Below are 19,318 nucleotides of genomic sequence, written 5' to 3'. Positions count from 1 at the left end.
TGTTACAGCCGGTCCCTTGGCTGTTCAGCTTTACTTATCCTCAGCCTCTGCTGTGCAGCTGATGATGAATGAGGTTTTTATTAGTCTCCTACGTTTACAAGAATAGTGTATCAATTACATCATTAGGGTCAATTATACCGGGATCCTGAAGAGCGTTCCTTGTATGTGGGATTAACCAGTGAGTCTTGTAACACTTCGACCTGATGGTGTCAGTGCGCTTTGCAACTGCATAGAACTTGTGAACCTGTATGTAGTCTCTCCTACAGAACCTTGAGAATATTTTCTACAACAATCACCTCCATTCCCCGCACCCCATGCAACATATTCCCATCCTCTTGTCATCTCTAACTTAGTTTCTCTTAAAGATCTTAGTGCATATATACCAGAAAACAATTACCCTCATTCCGTCCCCATCCCCATCCCCATCCCCATCCCCATCCCAGGCTGCGGGACTCCTTGACAGCAACATTTTTATATTTAGCATTTTTCATATTAAGCTTAATATGTATGCATGCGCGCGTGCGTGCGTGCGTGCGTGTGTGTGTGTGGTCGTGTGTGTGTGTGCGTGCGTGCGTGTGTGCGTGTGCGTGCGTGCGTGCGTGTGTGTGTGTGTGTGACTGCTTGTACTAGTCCGGACTAATGTCGGTTTTTTAGTGCTCGCCCACAAAGATAATATGCCGAAGTTTAACATGAATAACCCACTCAGACACAGCATACTGACTCCGAGCCTACCAGTCCTTGTTCTACCCTCTTAGTTCCAAGCCCCAGGCAGGGTAATAACAAGTACCATCTTTTAAAGTGTTTTTTGGTATGGCGCGGCCGGCGATCGAACCACCGACCTTCCGCTCTCCGTGCAGACGCTCTATCCACCATATCTCGGAAGCGGTCTCTAGAGGACTGTAAGGTGGTCTACGATAAAGTGTTACAGGTCGATATGAAATTTTCCTTTTACTGACATGGTAACCTGAAATGGTCATTTTTCACCACTCTCCATGTACACAGGTGCCCCACTATATCCCCACTGTGTCGAGTGAGTGGGTGTGGTTTGGTGCGTGGGTGTGGTTGGGTGCGTGAGTGTGGTTTGGTGCGTGGGTGTGGTTGGGTGCGTGGGTGTGGTTGGGTGCGTGGGTGCGTTGGTGTTTACGATGTTTTTTTTTATAATTATGCCATCGTGACCCACAAATATTAATATCACAAATTGAACACACTGGGAATCAAAACAGGGCCACACCTAAGAGCAAAAATTACAAATTCCGGTTCTTCCTGATTATGTTTCCAAAGCTCGTGGATTTCCCCAAGTGCTAAACGTCTAAGACCTGCATCAATTCAGGCTTTCCTCCCACATTAGGTGAGTGAGTGAGGTTTTACGCCGCTTTTAGCAATATTCCAGCAATATCACGGCGGGGGACACCACAAATGGGCTTCACACATTGGGAATCGAACCCGGGTCTTCGGCGCGACGAGCGAACGCTTTAACCTCTAGGCTACCCGACCGCCCCTCCCCCACATCAAGCTGACACGCCGTGATATAACTGGAATACTGTGCAAACCCAACTCACTTGAAAACACCATTTTCCTTCAAGTAGACCTTATTGAAATTCCGTTAACGTTGACATTGCGTTCACCTCCTTTCGTTCATGCAATCTCGCAGGTATTCTGTGATAGAACTGGTCCCCAGTAACTTATGTTTGATACAAGAGCCAGATAAAATGGATCGAGATGAAAAAACCTTGTGACTTGGCGTGTCATCGCACTCGGCGAAGGGCGATGTTCATAATATCAACCACCAGTTCGTATTGTTCAGGCTTATTTACAAGCCTCCATGATATAGCTGGAATGTTGGTAACTGCAGCGTAAAACAGCATTCACGCTAACACTCGGGCCGTCGGGTAGCCTAGTTGTTAAAGCGTTTGCTCGTCACGCCGAAGACCCGGGTTCGATTCCCGACATGGGTACAATGTGTGAAGCCCATTTCTGGTGTCCCCCGCCGTGATATAATTGCTGGAATAATGCTAAAAGCAGCGTAAAACCATACTCACTCACTTACACACACTCGCTCGGTCAAACGAGCAGATCCTTCACGACTCTGCACATTCCCAAGTGTGGAAGTATTAAAAAATCATTGTCGGGGTCATACCACGGCCTGCCTGTGTTTTATCACAGCCCTGGCTAGGGCATACAGACAAACGTTAAGCACGTAATGATATACCGCAACTGTCAACCCGAATTCTCTGCACAGACAATAAGAGGAGGAACCGCTATCTGAATAATTCTCAAACATTGCCCCTTGTGTTTTGGCGTGTATCACTTTCAGCTGATGTATGGCTCCAGATCAACATCCGGGGCTCAGGGAAGGCTCACTGCGGTGACGGGTGTTAGGTCTACATTGTTTGAGAATTAAGTCCATGTTCAGAGTCATCTAGGGATGGCCTCTGGAGATAGCATCAGGTTAATGATTCTTGGATACCGCGGTATCTAAGGTAGGTGTTAAGATGTTCATGACAAATCTGCCGACTGTGTGTCCCAAGTGATGTTATAACCTCACACATTGTTGTGGCCGTATAGGTAATTAATGTGTGGCATTGTGCTGAAGTGGGTGGTTGGGCGTGTGCCTGAATGAGTGGAGTGGGTGAGTGAGTATGGTTTTATGCCGCTTTCAGCAATATTCCAGCAATATCACGGCGGGGGACACCCGAGATGGGCTTCACACATTGTACCCATGTCGGGAATCGAACTCGGGTCTTCGGCGTGACGAGCGAACGCTTTAACCACTAGGCTACCCGACCGCCCCAAATGAGTGGAAGAATGAGTGGATGAGAGTGAATGAGTGAAAAAGAGGGTGGGTGAGTGCGTGAGTGAATGAATAGAGGAATGCGTGAATGAGTGGATAAGAGGGTGGGTGAGTGCGTGATTGGGTGAGTGAATGAATAAATGGATGAGTGAGTGAGCGAGTTAAATATGATGAATGAATGGGTGGGTGAGTGGATGAGTTGATGAGTGAGTGAGTGAAAATATGGATGAATGGGTGGATAAGTGGATGAGTTAATGAGTGAGTGAATGAAGTGAGTGAATGGGTGAGTAAATGAATGAGTGAGTGAGTGAATGGGTGAGAGAGTGAGTGAATGAAGATATGGATGAATGAGTGGATGAGTTGACGAGTGAGTGAATGAGTCGATGGGTGAGTGGCTGAGTGAATGAATAAATGGATGAGTGAGTGAGTGAGTGGATGAATGAGGAGATGAATGAGAGCGAATGTGTATGTGAGTACTGCCACGATGCGTGACACCAACAATCGGTTTTGTAGCCTATGACATAAGAAACAATTGGTCATGTTATATGCGAGTTACTTTAAAAAAAATGGGCCGTTAGTTACGTTGAACGTTATGTTCACCATTTTGGTTGCGATCAGATAAACATTAAAGAAAAAGGCAAACCTACTCCTATACAGTACAATGAGCTCTGTGGTAATTGATTAAATCGTCTCTGAAATGTTCGGGATCGACCTGAATAATGAAGATTAAAACGTGCACCGAAGTAACTGTTAAGATAATGTTACATAGAAGTATTCACGAACTGTAATTATTGGTGATGCTGACATTATATAACTCAATAGGATCTCCATCACTCGACCCAGGAACTCGGAACAGGGGCACCATTAATCAGTGAGAGTGACGGGCTCTAGACTCCGCCAACTGTCAAACATATTATACACGATGCATAGGAGACAGAACAGTTGGAGCCGGGGTCAATCAATGTCGTTCATGAATATAACTAACCTTTATAAGTAGGTTAATAAAGCTATCATTATTATGCGACTAAATATATTTGTCTTGATGTAATTTTGTCATATTATCAAATTATATTTTTGACCGCGAGGCCTTCCTGCATCTATATCAATCTGACGTAGATATTACTGTTTACATCGACATATAAACAAAGTGGTTATATTGCCGTTGTTGTTGTTGTTGTTGTTGTTTTGGTTAACGCCTCATGCAGCAATATTACAGCTATATGACGACATACTGTAAATAATCGAATCTGGACCAGACAATCCAGTGACTGATATCATGAGCATCGATCCACGCAATTGGGATACGATGATATGCATCAATCAAGTCAGCGAGCCTGACCACCCGATCCCGTTAGTCGCCTTTCACGACAAGCATAGTCGCCTCTAACGGTAAGAAGACCTATTCTAACCCGGATGTTGACGGGTCCAAAGTGGTTATAAGGGTAGCTTGTTATACTGAAGAATATTTGTATAAATTAATCAGCTAAAGAGGGGTACCAGTAAGTTGTGTCCTCATGAGCCTTGGCGGTTAATTCGCTCGAAGGGGACTTTTAAGTGTTCGGTATTCGCACAAACGCGAATCACGGTGCACAAGTTTCTTGTTGATTTAGCTTGTGTCTATTTTAGGAATTATGATTGAGAGGAGGTGTGTAAAACTGACCCGCGCTTCACTGGCGTGATTAATGAAATTCGTTCACCTTACCTAAACATGCGCTCACCGAAGTCTTGTGTGCGTCATATTCGAGATGGCAAATGCACAGTTAGACTACAAATGTCTTCCCACGTCCCGAGGTAGCAGATATTTATATGTTTTATGTATGGAATCGGAACGAGAAAGGCAGAAGGTGGTTTATTGAAGATGCACTACCCAAGATTGCAAAGGAACCGTCCGAAATATATTATGTTGTTGTTTGTTTCTTGTTTAACGCCGCACTCAGAAATATTCCAGCTATATGACGGCGGTCTGGAAATAATCGCATCTGGACCAGACAATCCAGTGACTGACATCATGAGTATCGAGCTATGCAATTGGGATTCGATGACATGCATCATACAAATCAGCGAGCCTGACCACCCGATCGCGTTAGTCGCCTTTTACGGCAAGTATGGGTTGCTGAAGACCTATGCTAACCCGGATCTTCGCGGGATAATGTGTAAAATATATCATTTGCGTCTAGTGTAATTGTAACATATCATGTACGCAGTGGATAAAACAACGGGAATGAACATACTTAGACCACATGCCCCAAACAACGGATGTTTATAATTAAGGGTGGTCTCCGCGGTCCAGTGGATAGAGCGTCTATCTGGAGAGCGGAAGGTCGATGGTTCGATCCCCTGGTCGGGTCATACCAAGATACGTTAAAAGATGATACTTGTCACCCTGCCAGGCCCTGGGCATTGAGGGGACAAAACACGGACTGACCAGCTCGGGGTTATTATTAAATGTATCCGTGTTAAATTTCGGCATTGTATCTCTGAGCTGTCACGAAACAAACCGGCATCAGTCCGGACTGGTACAAGCAGTCACTCACACACACACACACACACACACACACACACACACACACACACACACACACACACACACACACACACACACACACACACACACACACACACACACACACATCGCTATGTGAATGAAATAATCGTGAACGCGACGTTAAGACCCATTTCGCTTCACAACCTTTAGGGTAAGCAATACCATCGGTAAAATAATTATAGTTTTTTATCTGTATCCGTGTTTAGTCAGTTCTGTACATGCGTCTGGCTAGAGTTGGCTAGATGCGTTTGTTTGGCCTACCTGTACCTGTGATTGGCTGTTACGTATTATATATTGGTACGTAAAATGTTGTCATAAAAACCACCAAGGAAAAGAAAGTATGCATCTGAAAATTGAATTTTGACCTATAAAAAACTGTAATCAAAACGTTTCTAGACTGAAAACAGTCGCCGAAACGCTGCAAGCTTAAGGTCCAAAACACAACTATATTATCCGCATCAAATAAATCACACTAGAAAAAACATTTTTTGTTTGTTTCCTTTTTAGCCACAGGGGTATATTCTTTCTTTTGCTCGACAGTTGTTGTGGGTTTTTTAAAACATAGACTTAAAAAAAACTGTATTTATTTCTTCTGAAGGTGCACCCTCTGCAGCCTCATCTCCATCCGTTATGACATTTGTTTCTGTAGGAAACCCATTTATCGCAGTAACCAACTTATGTTTATTCCCAGTGGGACTTTTTTCTGGTGCAAATCAGTTTTTTTCTGGAAACGTAATTGATTACAACACAGCAAGGGATTGCCCGCTGCCCCCTGTATGGCGCTGATATATTCCGGTCACGTCCTGGCGGTTGACTTGGCTGAAATGTATACGTGATGTATTGATGTATTGATGTACGATCGTTGTATACTCACCCACAGCACTACGTACGACCCGGGATTTAAGTATCATGTTTCCACTTAAGTGGCAGAAGTACACCTCATACACAATATAAAAACAGCATTGGCCATATTTCTTTGTTCTTTAACGCCGCACTCAGCAATATTCTAGCTATGTGACGGCGGTCTGTAAATAATGAAGTCTGGACCAGACAATCCGGTGATTGATAGCATGAGCATCGATCCACGCAATTGGGATACGATGATATGCATCAACCAAGTCAGCGAGCCTGACCACCCGATCCCGTTAGCCGCCTCTTACGACAAGCATAGTTGCCTCTTACGACATGGGTTGCTGAAGACCAATTCTCCAGATCTGCACGGGTTGCATTGGCCAAAACATTCCCCGCGTCATACGCTTATTTATAGGTTGAAAATATATGATTCAAAGTGTATAGTCTTATAACACATAGGGACATTAACACTTGCTTCGTTGTAGTCGCATAGGTCAAATATAAATAGACATGAAGAAATACAACGGTCTTAGTCACGTGGTTAACCATGCGTGTGCTTAAATTGCCTGTATTCGTAACTTATATGATGGAGCTGTCAAGCGCCCGTACGCCCCGCACGCACGCACGAACATACAATCACACCAATCAAACTCTAAACGTAACGCTAGGTATATGAATTGATCACCGAGGATCAGTGACAACTTCAGGTGTTCGTGAAATGGGTAAGCGTGTCCTGCTCTATCCGAGGCACCAGCCACACACAATTTGCATGAAAACACATGCAGTCCAGCCGAAGGGGACTTTTTAGTGTTAGGTATTCGCAGAAACGCGAATCGCGGTGCACTTTGAAATTTCTTGTTGATTAAGCTTGTGTTTATTTTAGGAATTATGATTGAGAGGAGGTGTGTAAAACTGACCCGCGCTTCACTGACATGCTTAATGAAATTCGGTCACCTTACCTAAACATGCGCTCACCGAAGTCTTGTGTGCATCATATTCTAGACAGCTAGACTACAAATGTCTTCCAACGTCCCGAGGTAACAGATATTTATGTGTTTTATGGATGGAATCGGAACGAGAAAGGCAGAAGGTGGTTTATTGGAGATGCACTACCCAAGATTGCAAAGGGAACCGTCAGAATTTTTTGTTGTTTTACGCCGCCGTGAGTGAGTGAGTTAGTGAGTGAGGGGGAGGGGGGCGAGAGAGTGAGAGAGAGATAGTGTAGAGAGAGAGGGGTGAGACAGGGATAGTGGAGAGAAAATGGAGGAGAGACAGGTGGGGGAGAGAGATATAGTGAAGAGAGAGGGGAGGGAGAGACTAAGATAGTGAAGAGAGAGAGAGAGAGAGGGTGAGAGGGGAGGGTTAAAATGAGAGAAAATATTAAAATATACCGAGTGATTGTGATCACTTAACATATACTCCATTAGTATTGTGTGTTAAGAAAATGTGGCCTCAATAAAGTGTCAAGTGTAATCCATATCCCGTTCATGGATGCTTCCAGCCTAACCTCACAGCAGGTTGTCCAACAAAACGTGAACAAAACAATAGTTGAGTCTTATATCCGCCTCCCTTGCAGTGGTTTTGGACACAGCTCTACACAGTGTTTCCTCAAAGTCCTCAAGCTCCTCACAGCGATAGTCCGTTCGGGGAGCTCTCTATATTATCGTTGCCACCAGTCAAAACTCCCCACTGTGATAGGTGGCCCCAACCATGATTGGGGTTGAACTCGCAACCGAATGACCGTCATGTTTACAAACAAGTGACGACTGTCGTGACGCCGAATACGCTTACCGCTGATGAATTACTTTCTTTGTTTGTCAATTTGAATTTCTATTTCATTAAAAGTATCATCTTTAATTGATATAGTAAGAATGTAAGGGAGAAGTTGGTTTATTTTCCGTTAGTCTGCAATCTCGAACCAGTCTGATTATTAAAACAACAAAGTAAATTCATCTGGAAAACATGGTCAGTCGTAAACCTTTTCAAAATGAAATATGATGGCATTCTCAAAGACATAAACAAAAGTATAAACGTTACTAATATGGGGTTAGAGGGCAAATTTCAAGATTCTTGTAATGGCCGCGCCCGCACTGGTGGCAGCGATGTTACCGAGAGTGTAACGAAGGTGTCACGCGCTGGGAAGGAGCTTGCAAAGTCCTTTGGACGCAGCTCTGCACAGTGTTTCCTCGCGTCCTTGGGACACAGCTCCACACACTGTCTCATCGCTCCCAGCACATCTCGGGGGATCCAGCCCTGCTTACATACTGCCGTAAAACTATAAATAAATTAATTAGGAAGTATGCTCAACTACACTAAAAAAATGAGTACGATATTCCTTTTTTCACGGTCGAAAAAATATAATTCAACATTATGTGTAGTAATTCTTGAACATTAATATGCCATCTCAAGCAGAAATTCCGTCAGAGAAGAGCCGCCATTGCTGGACAAGGCAGTATGATTAGATCTAATCAGGGCTTAATAATGTTAGTCAATCACATTCGTATAATTGAATATCACCCCTTTGACATGATAACAGGGGGTAATCAGAAACATGTGTCAACGATGTCGTTACTGATAGTTAACGGTAATGACTAATATCCCGTTATATCAGCATTAAGGATCTAGTCCGCACTTGACCGAACTAATTCTCACTTAAATCCTACCACGGCGATGCGTTTATTATATCACACAATTCCCTGTAGAATTGATTTATTTTGATACGAAATCTTTGAAGCACTTTATTCCGCCGAGTTCAAATTTCGACTTCAAATATTAGAGGACATTTCTGTTCTCTGGGACATCAAAGAGAAGATATTGATTCTAAAGCTTAAAATGTTCTTGGTACAATAGAAAACAAAGTTTACATAATATCTGAAAAGCGGTTATTCAAAGCGGTATTAATGCAAACTTCGTTTATGGGGTTTATATGAGAAATATTGCTAGCCCATTATCACAGCTATGTGCACAATGACATGGTAGCAAGACAATCAATACTTATAACTACCACGCGGCTTTATTCGCTCCTATTGTGCCCTATTTCTTATAACCGTTACTCCTCGATGAATAATCATGGACTGTTTACCCTGTTTGTATTCTAAATGGACATTTATTACCATATTAGGACACAAATGCCAGCTTCACTTGTATATGTGATTATTTTGAAAGCTTTTTATTTCCGTGTCTGCATATCCTCCGTGTTAATATACACTTAACTTATATTAACATACTTATCCCGTGAATGTGGCGAAAGCCACGTGACTTGGTTTAATATCCCAAGCGTCAATAAAGAAACGACTAAAGCTGCGTGCGTTTTCATTGGTCGATTACTAAACTGATTAGTTCACTTGCTGTCTACTCTGACGTCCGCGTCTTAAAAAGACGCGGACGTCAGAGTAGACAACAAGTGAACTAGTAGAGTAGCAGCCTGAATTAAGGTTCAGCATAACAATTGTGCTTGACCTTTCATTTAAAACGTTTGAGCACTTTAATTAGTAACAAATATCTTAAAAGGAGTACAATCATTTTGGTAGGTATTATATATTTTCGTAGTATGACTTTCTGCGTTTTAAGCCAATGTGCGTTTGATTATTAAATCTGAGTCAACTGAGGTTACCACATTTCTGGTAACCAGTTAACCAGTCTTTATCAAGGAAATCTAAGGACTGTGTGAAATTGATCACCTAAACAGCCTAAGACATAATGTCAAATGCCTGTCAGGAGAGACACTATAGCCTTATGTATCAATATGATAAAACAAAACTATGATTGGTAAACAAGTACTTCAATGTATAGCTGGAGATAGCGGCTATTGACCATTTCAATGCAAGCAATCTCAATCCATGTAAAACAATAAAAAAAAGTCCTATATAACGATCAGAACACACAAGGATGCAGACTCAGCATCACGGTTTCGTTATTGATTCTAAAGTATTAATATCAAAAATCGAAAGTTATATTTCCCATACGAACATCAGAATACCTAAACTGCGGGGCAAAAGAAAGTATACATATGAAAATTGGATTTTACTAAAAATGACAAGCGTTAGAATAACGTTTCAAGGCTGGAAACAGTCGCTGAAACACTGCAAACTTAAGGCCCAAAACCCATCTATGATGCCCGTTGTTTCTTGATGTTGTTTTTTAGCCACCATCAAACATGGGTGTATACTTTCTTTTGTCCGGCAGTTTATATACACCCCCAGGTGTTGAATAAACAAAGGCAGCTCTGGTCAACTGAATCATGACGTCAATCAGTTAACATGTTAAAACAGTGGTCAGCCCAAGTTAACTTCTGTCATTCCTCGGTCAACGCGCGTTCACAGGGTCGTCCAAGGTTTGGAAATCGAACGCGGGCATTAATAACGCCAGTAAATAACTGGGATGAGCAATGTTGATACAAAAAAAACAGGAGCCATGGGTTGAGGGCTAACGGTTTTTTTGTTTACTATCATAACAGACTTAGGAACGCTGTCATGAACATCCTAAACGTCATCAACGTCTTGTTCATACAACTTCATCGGCTGTTCCACGCAGTAATCGAGTCACAGCATTTATTCACTATAACAATATTAGACAATCAAATATTTACGAAACAGTCGTTAACTTTCAAACATCGGCGACCTCGCGGTCACCGTATTAGTTTGTAATCAAAACAAGGATGACGCGGCCTGCCTGGAAGTCGTTCACGACGTAGCCGTTGTGTGCCGATGTCCTGGTCGGCCGACAGGTAAGTTTAATCAGCGGTAGATCAAAGCTTTCCCGTTAAGGTCTACCGGCCCAGATCAGCGTGTTTACCTGGATAAAACGTGTTAGCGTCTTAACGTTCTCTACGTGTGAGTGATTAATGCCTTGTGACACAATTTAAGTTTTATGGAGTTATGCATAACATTTGTTTTACTATGTAAACGGATAAATGAGCTTTTCTACTTGACAATGAATGTCATTAGCTGGATGTAGTAGCAGTAGTAGTAGCAGAGGCAGCAGCAGTAGCAGTGGTAGAAGTAGTAGTAGTAGTAGTAGTAGTAGTAGTAGTAGTACCAGTATCAGTGGTAGAAGCAGTAGCAGTGGTAGAAGTAGTAGTAGTAGAAGTAGTAGCAGTAGTACTAGCAGAGGCAGCAGCAGTAGCAGTGGTAGTAGTAGTAGTAGTACCAGTATCAGTGGTAGCAGTCGTAGCAGCAGTAGCAGTAGTAGTAGTGGAAGTAGCAGAAATAGAAGTAGCAGTGGCAGTAGCAGCAGCAGTAGTAGTAGAAGTAGTACCAGTAGCAGTGGTAGCAGCAATGGCAGTAATACTAGTGGAAGTAGCAGTAGTGGTAGTAGTGGCAGTAGTAGTAGTAGTAGTAGTAGTAGTAGAAGTAGTAGTACCAGTAGCTGTTGTAGCAGCAGTACTAGAAGTAGTAGTAGTAGTAGTAGTAGTAGTACCAGCAGTAGCAGTAGCAAAAGCAACAGTAGTAGTAGTAGTAGTAGTAGTAGTAGTAGTAGTAGTAGTAGTAGTAGTAGTATAAGCAGCAGCAGCAGTACTAGTAGTATGTAATAATATGATCTTACGTGATATAATCATACAATAACCACCAACTATGTTCACGATCACTACCATCATCATCACCATTATCATCATCATCATCATCATCGTCTTTGCGTGGATATCGATGCTCATGACATCAATCACTGGATTCGATTATTTACAGACCGCCGTCATATAACTGGAATATTTCTGAGTGCGGCGTAAAACAACAAACCAACCAACCATCATCGTCTTTCCCTCCATAGCGTCATTATCTCAGCAGTGTAGCTTACATAACGTCCACGTGCCTTGTTGATTTACTGACCACTGACATCAATCACAGAAAGGCCTGCAGGGATTGGTCAGTGTTGACCAGTTCAGTCCTTGCACGTGGGGTCATGTCGGGTCAACCCTTTCATGAGGCAGTGTCTTGCACGCACTTGCCTCAGTCACAAGTATCTACATGTACGTAATGTCATTAAGATGGATGGATGAACATTGATTGGTGTTCCACTAAGAGGTTCTATCTGTGTTTACATACACCGACGTAAACAACATTATCGTAAACACTAATTGGGGAATACGTATGGTTTTCATAAACGCGTTGGGGGATAACTCATTTTAATTTTTATAACATCCAACTGATGTTTAATGTTCCACCAACTCGCCATCCTACGTCGTAAGTCGTAAGTACTTGGCACATCATAGATCCTTACTGATTAATGGATTATGTAAACATGCATGGATGAAAATCTTAAGCAGAAACGTTGAAAGAAGTGCTTGAGAAAACGTTACAGTATATGCCTTACCTTTATATGTGATAATAAATTACAGCGTTGCCCCTCCGTCCTTCCTGCTGGCTAGTCAATACTGAGGAGCACCTCGGTGCGTCATGGACGGCACTGTCTTCAGGTGGACGTCACACCTCACATGAGACACTCCTGACATTGTTATTTCAACGTGTAGATTGACTGTCAAGTGGAAGCCGTTATCAGTATGAATTGGATTTAAATACAACCGTGTGGCTTCCAGTAGCATAACACAGATCTTAAACACTGCCACGCCCAATGCTTTACGCCCCCGCCTCTCTCTCTCGCTCTATCACTCTCTCCCATGCGTGTTCTCTCTCTGTGTCTTTCTGTCTCTGTCTCGCTCTGTCTATCACTCTCTCCCATGCGTGTTCTCTCCCTCTCTCCCTCTCTCTCTGTGTCTTTCTGTCTCACTCTCTAATGCTCATAAGTGTTAGTTGTTAGGCTATCATGCTCTCTCTCTCTCTCTCTCTGTCTCTGTCTCTCTCTCTCTTTCAGCCTTAGGTTTTATTGTGCTCTCTGTATCTCTCTTCCTCTCTCTATGTGTCTTTCTCTCTCACTCTTTCATGCTCAGAGTTAGGTTATCGTGCTGTCCCTCTCCCTCTCTCTGTGTCTTTCTGTCACTCTCTCTAATGATCATATTATTAAGTGTTAGTTGTTAGGCTGTCATGCTCTCTCTCTCTCTCTCTCTCTCTCTCTCTCTCTCTCATATGTTTAGCGTTAGGTTTGATTGAGCTCTCTGTATCTCTCGCTCTCTCCCTCTATTTCTCTCTCTCACACACACACTTGTCTCTCTTGTCTATTTCTCTAGATCTCTTTCCCTTTCTCTCATGCTCGGTGTCGGGTTATCGTGCTCTCTCTCTCTCTCTCTCTCTCTCTCTCTCTCTCTCTCTCTCACACACACATACACACACTCTCACACACACACCGAGTTACCGTGCTCTCAACATGTTGTGCTACAGGGGACATAAGAAGCACGGCAGTGCTCTGGGTTCATCACAGTGAGCGCTATAACGGGGAGCTTGCTCACACGGTGGTGTCAGTTGCAAGAGCGAGAGGCTTTTCCGTGTTACTCAAAACTGATCTCATATTTTGTCAGAGATGTATGTGTTCATGTGTCACTCTCACGTACCGTTTGTTTGTTTAAGAAGTTTTCACACATGGCAGCGCTTCCTTGTGTTGGAGGCTACGGAACTAACTGTATCAAACATAGCAGCGTGTTTTGTAACGCCGCTGGTTCAAGGGGAATTAACATTATGAATCACATATGTTTTATTACCATGATTTTACTCTCACGGGGAAAAACTTAATTCCGATACTTTCACTCGAACTCCCTCTTCTCAGTTAAACGACTGCTTTTATTTCTTCGTTATCGCCATCTCTGTCGCAATGGCTTACAGAACAGTGATTTGTAAACACGGAAAGAGCTTTTAACTTTTTCTTAAGATTAACGTCGGGCGCACCTGTGCTGACGACCAGAATCCTTTCCTGTCTGAAAAGTGCGCATGCCATGCTGGCGACCCGCACGGGGAGAGCCTCGTTGTGGTTTATCGGACTGTGACGTAGTTATAGGTACCCCGCGTTCGCTCGGCCCGATGACAAACAGTGTGATGTTGAGCTCAGCGTAGCACGGATTATGCGATACACCTGGACTATCTCTGGTGAAACATTACACTAACAGGTCAGTTATTACCACTGTGTATATATCAGGTAGATATCTTCATTCTTTGTCGGTGAATTATGAAATTCAAGATGAAATTATCATATATATGTGATTGTGTATGAATTGATGTTCAACATAAGATTTCAAAGTTCATTCATTGTTTGACTCGCAAAAGTTCATTCATCGAATCGCACGTTACCTAAAGGTGTTTTTTTTATAAATACAGATTGTAATTGCACAGTTGTATTAGAAATATATTATCACAGTTAATACATTAATTACTTTGTTGTTTGAATTGGTATTTACAAGTGTGTGTTTTATGTTATGCTAAATGTATCTATTCTGTGGATTAGGACAAATTAAATGCACGACTTATATATAAGTTTTATGAGAACTCTCATCCATATCTATATGGTTATATGGAGCATAAACAGAATAATATTTTATTATGTTATCGTTAAGAAACTATTGGAAGTTCACACCCTCGCTTTGTGACGGCGTGTCTAAAACATTGCACCCAGCTGTAGATTCGATACAGATTGTTTGTAGAACTCGTTATAATGTTAAACATGACATCTACTAGGACAGGTTATCAGTCAAGGGCTTGTATTTCTCTTGGTACTATTAAGTCTATAGTGTAAGATCCTCAGTGTTTTCTGTCTGACTAACACAATACCACATCACTGTGACGACCACACACCCATGCAGGCGGCCGATACTGTTTGTTTTAGAGAAAAACTGTAAAACTCTTTCGTCGTTTTCAAACTTGAAAGCTTTTAGTGACTTACATAAGCGGGGTAGATTTCCCAACTTCCTTGGAGGAGTAGCTGTGTGCGATGGATGTACTTGCCTCCACTTTAAAAGATCCCTGGCCCGTGTTGCTGATGCTAATCACAACATTTGAGTTCAGTGTTTACATATGTAAGTCAGGAAATCTCCATGATCTCAGTTCGACTATATCTGCATATATATACCTAATGCCGAAAGTCTAGCGATTTTTCAGGAATTAAAGTAGCGAGATCTATACAACATTTTTAATCATTTATTTTTTATTTTTGGCAATTGAATAAATTATTTTGCGTTTTAACTGTATGCTTCAACATGTCAGTACAGCAAACTACGGTTATAACGAACTCAAAGGGACCTCTAATTTTAGTTAATAACCGTAGTTCGTTATAAGCATATATACAGCATATATACAACAAAATGGCCGGGGCTATAAAATAAGTTCGTTATATCGGTCAGTTCGTTATAAGCGTGTCCGTTATAAACGTAGTTAACTGTATATCCATAGTGTGTAATCGAATATACCCCTTAGGGCCAATAGTGTGAACATCGATGCGCCTCGTTTGGGCACGATGACACGACAACCCAACCAGCCAACGTTTCGTAATGATTCATTTATTATAGGTTTAAGCGACGATCAAACCGCGGTGTGGTAAATAACCGCGACAAAAAACATTTCCATAATCCCGAAAAAAACATGTGTAAACAGGGGGTAATATCATTTTTTCATTAAATGTCAATTTTCACACAAACCGGAACGAGTAAATACGAATTGATAAACACACTGAAAAGTGTGAAAGACACCTGTTATGTTAATATTGACTTACTAGACATCACAATGAAACTTGACCTATTTATTCCAACGACATGTTATACAAACATATATATTTTCAAAGGCACGACTTACATATAAGGTTTATGAGCACTCGCATCCATAACTATATGGTTATAAACATTATGATATGTTTTATGAAATCGTAAAGAAACTATTGAAAATTCACACCCTTTGTGACGGCGTGTCTAAAACATTGCATCCATCTTCAAAAAAAAGTTAAAGAACGTAAACTTCGTTCATATTACTATACTTAAGCTCACCGCTATTTTGCTTTTTACGCTCCATGCAGTCTGTTTCGTCGGATACTAATAATCGAGACTGGTTACTCTCTGTCCTTGACGTTTTATTTTAACGTTTTTTGAGTAGTATAGAAACAGACATTGTTTGAGTGGGCAGTATTAAAGTAAAGGTAGGTCCCCATTTCTTTTTGTTATGTGTCATATCAGCATGTTTTTTTAATCTATGGGGGAGGGCGATAACAATCGGTGCCAACTCCTTTTCCTATGAATTAAACATTTTTATGCTAAATCAACCCACATTCAAAGCTGGTGTACAATTAATATCACGAAAGCGTAACGCACTGAAGCCACCACGGTCAACTGTTAGTAGTTTTTGTTTATTTCGGAGTTGGATGTATTTTTTTAATGTTTTGATTGTCCCATGCGATTTCAGATATATGCGTTTTAAGAGAAAAGTGACATTAACTGTTGATGAGTGGGACTATCTCGTCATATCAATATACCCACTGTGGCTTCAGCTGACACGATGATGCTATAGCATCCTAGGCACTCTCATCATCACAATAATTGCTCCAAGAGTTATGTTGTGAAGTGCATAACCAACAACACTAGGCTGTGTCGCTTATATTGGTCCTACTGATTTGTTGTGTGTTTCAGCACACCTCTTAAACCGTATAGCGGAAGAAATGGCTATGAGTAATGACGTTACGCAAACAAATCCATATTTTATTAGAGGACCTTTTTATGTTTTATGTAAACTTTGATAAGTGCAATCAACAAAATATAAAACAAACGTGATGAAAATAATAATATTTATAATAAGAACACTATTATTTTTTCCGGAATTTGATTATTACCTGTAAATATTCGAGCTAAGAAAAAAAATACGATTGTGTTAAAGCGTGACTTATATACAAGGGACGCTCCAAAAGTGAAAGTATTAATATTTAAAAATTAAATTAATATTTGCTATTAACAGAGAGCCTGTATAGCCTCTTTGCTATTAACTTTCCCAAACGCACCTGCAGTCATCTGTATTCACATCTGTTTTAACCTGCGTTCACTTGTTTTCACCTGCATTCACCTGACTCAGGAGTGTCCGTGTAATCGAGAACACAGAAACACCAAGAAACGAAATAATTGCTCTTGCGAAATACTGTCTTACTGGGCCGCGTACGTTGAAACAGCATGGTTTATTGTGTGCTTAAGTAGCAAAAACAGTCCCACCCGAATACCCCGTCTACACAAGGGTAGGGCGTCCACGGCTCAAGAGGAATGTGAACTTTCCTCTGCTGAGATACTCGTGCGTTGGGCATATTAAAACCGTCCGACCTCTTAAAGAAAAATATTTGTCGTATATGTCACAAAAGCGCCTAGCCTACCCGGTGTGGTTGGACTGTATAGAGTGTTATCTCGAGGCTTCCATGTTAGCTGAAGAAATACAATGTTATCAATATTAACTGTATGTTTATTACCTACGGCCTTGTCATTTACTTAACCCCTGACATGTAAATTGCAACGGTGATTCTAAACAAATCCGGCTCAAACGTACCGTGTTATAGCTCGTCCTCAGAGATAGGGCCATCGGAACTAAACGAAATGTAATTACATGCACGATGTAAACATCAACATGACCTGTGACAGCACATGCACGCTTGTGTTTACCTGACGAGAAAAAACGTGTGTATAAAGCATGCCAAAGCATGTAAGTTTTAAAAAAAAATGATGAAGAGAAGAAAAAGCATGATGAACTGCAGAAGCTTGGGGGTTCTAGCTTCATGCATCTGTACATCAGTTGGACGAGTATTTGCTGTGGAAATGGTCCATGTGGTAGTGGCTTCAGCAATGTTGTTGGTTTTTCAAGATGGAGTCATAATTCATTGACACTTTTATATTTAAACGTGTGGCGTTTTTGACTATGTCCTCCATTGTCTGTCTGGGGGAGTCTTGCTTCACGAGATCTTAAGAATATAAATAAGAATATAAATAAGATCATTATCTTTAGAAACACATGGAGGCTGCCAGTGAAAACATGTCTTTGTAACACTTCACAGATAAATGTTTAGTTTCGGATAGGGTGGTGTTAATTTTCAACCGTTTTTTAGCAATGAATTCAAACAATGTTACAGGTAAAATACCAAAAAATGATATTTATGTATAATGGTCGTCTTAGTACAAAAAATATTTTGGGATTTCATGTGCCACACACGTTCATACTTTGTTTGGAGGTTATGCGAGGGATAGGACACAAACAATGGGCTTCATATATTCGTCCCATTTTGGAATCGAACCCAGGTCTTCGGCGTGACAAGCAAACGCTTCAACATTCCTCCGTCATCAATCGTGCTAGACACATGTAAACATTATCATCGCCATTTTAGTACACGGGGGAGTTTCTGAGTACAGAAATGTAGAAGGTTCTTCCACTGGAAATAATCCTATCAGTAGAATAATATTTTTATACATGATTATAAACATGGGATGTTGTGAGGGACATATCACAAAGTAGAGAGTTGCTTCAGAGCCTATGTTTCCACCATTAATATTCGCTCGATTGACGAGAATCCAAAACACAGTCTCTGCATGCTGAAGTAGGGCGTCCTAGTTCGCATACAGCAGTCAGGAAGTACATTCATGTCTAGAAAACTAGTCACATCGTCTGGGAAGTTAGGAACAGGTTCGCCCCATCTGGATGTCAGTGTATCCAACAAGGTTCACTAACTTTATAGTACACGTCACTACACGATGATAAGTATTTACCATAGTCACGGCGTATTTATCATAGTTACGACGCAACAGGTTCCCATTGCCATCCGTGGCTAGGCGTTTAGGAGCCTACTACCCAGCCAACAACATTAATAACTACCTTGTAAATAAATGAGGATATTCAAGGAGGTAATTGGGTTTGGCCACACGACACATCGTACAATAAGGCGCAGATAGATGAGCCTGACTTGGGCCTCAAGCGGTGACATGTCAGTTCTGCCTTGTTCGGATTTCGGGTCGGAATAATTGCCAAGTACCGGTGATTTTCGTGTCGTGATGACTGCAAGGGGATCGGCTGGTCAGACTCGGTGAGTTGGCTGCTTCCGTGACACCATGCCATCATCGTTGCTCATCGCTGTGGACCGCCTCCGTGGTCTAATGGTAGAGCGTCCGCCCGGAGAGCGGAAGGTCCGGGGTTCGATCCCCGACCGCGTCATACCAAAAGACGTTAAAAGATGGTACTTGTTGTTACCCTGTCTGGCGCTCGGCATTAAGGGGCTTAAACAAGGACTGGTCGGCTCGGAGTCAGTAT

The 19,318-nt window shown here is 41.8% G+C and overlaps 1 protein-coding gene across 4 annotated transcripts in view; it reads left to right on the top strand.

Annotated features, from left to right (window-relative positions):
• The window catches only part of LOC124146535 (adhesion G protein-coupled receptor E1-like), a 124,375-nt gene that overhangs the window by 47,934 nt on the left and 57,123 nt on the right, over window positions 1-19,318 (top strand). Inside the window, exon 1 of one of the 4 annotated variants that reach the window (XM_046516852.2) lies at window positions 14,043-14,178. The exons of 2 other annotated variants lie outside the window; for them this stretch is intronic. The gene's annotated coding sequence lies outside the window, so the exon portion shown is untranslated. Of the gene's footprint in view, window positions 1-14,042; window positions 14,179-19,318 lie in introns of those variants that run through there. One more of the 4 variants, XM_046516848.2, reaches the window with a different exon arrangement.

Source organism: Haliotis rufescens, unplaced genomic scaffold (genome assembly GCF_023055435.1).
Source record: "Haliotis rufescens isolate VD_foot unplaced genomic scaffold, xgHalRufe1.0.p SCAF_23, whole genome shotgun sequence".
In the NCBI taxonomy this organism is placed as follows: domain Eukaryota; kingdom Metazoa; phylum Mollusca; class Gastropoda; order Lepetellida; family Haliotidae; genus Haliotis; species Haliotis rufescens.
The sequence above is the reverse complement of the archived record's forward strand: the minus strand, read 5'-3'. Positions and strand labels throughout refer to the sequence as shown.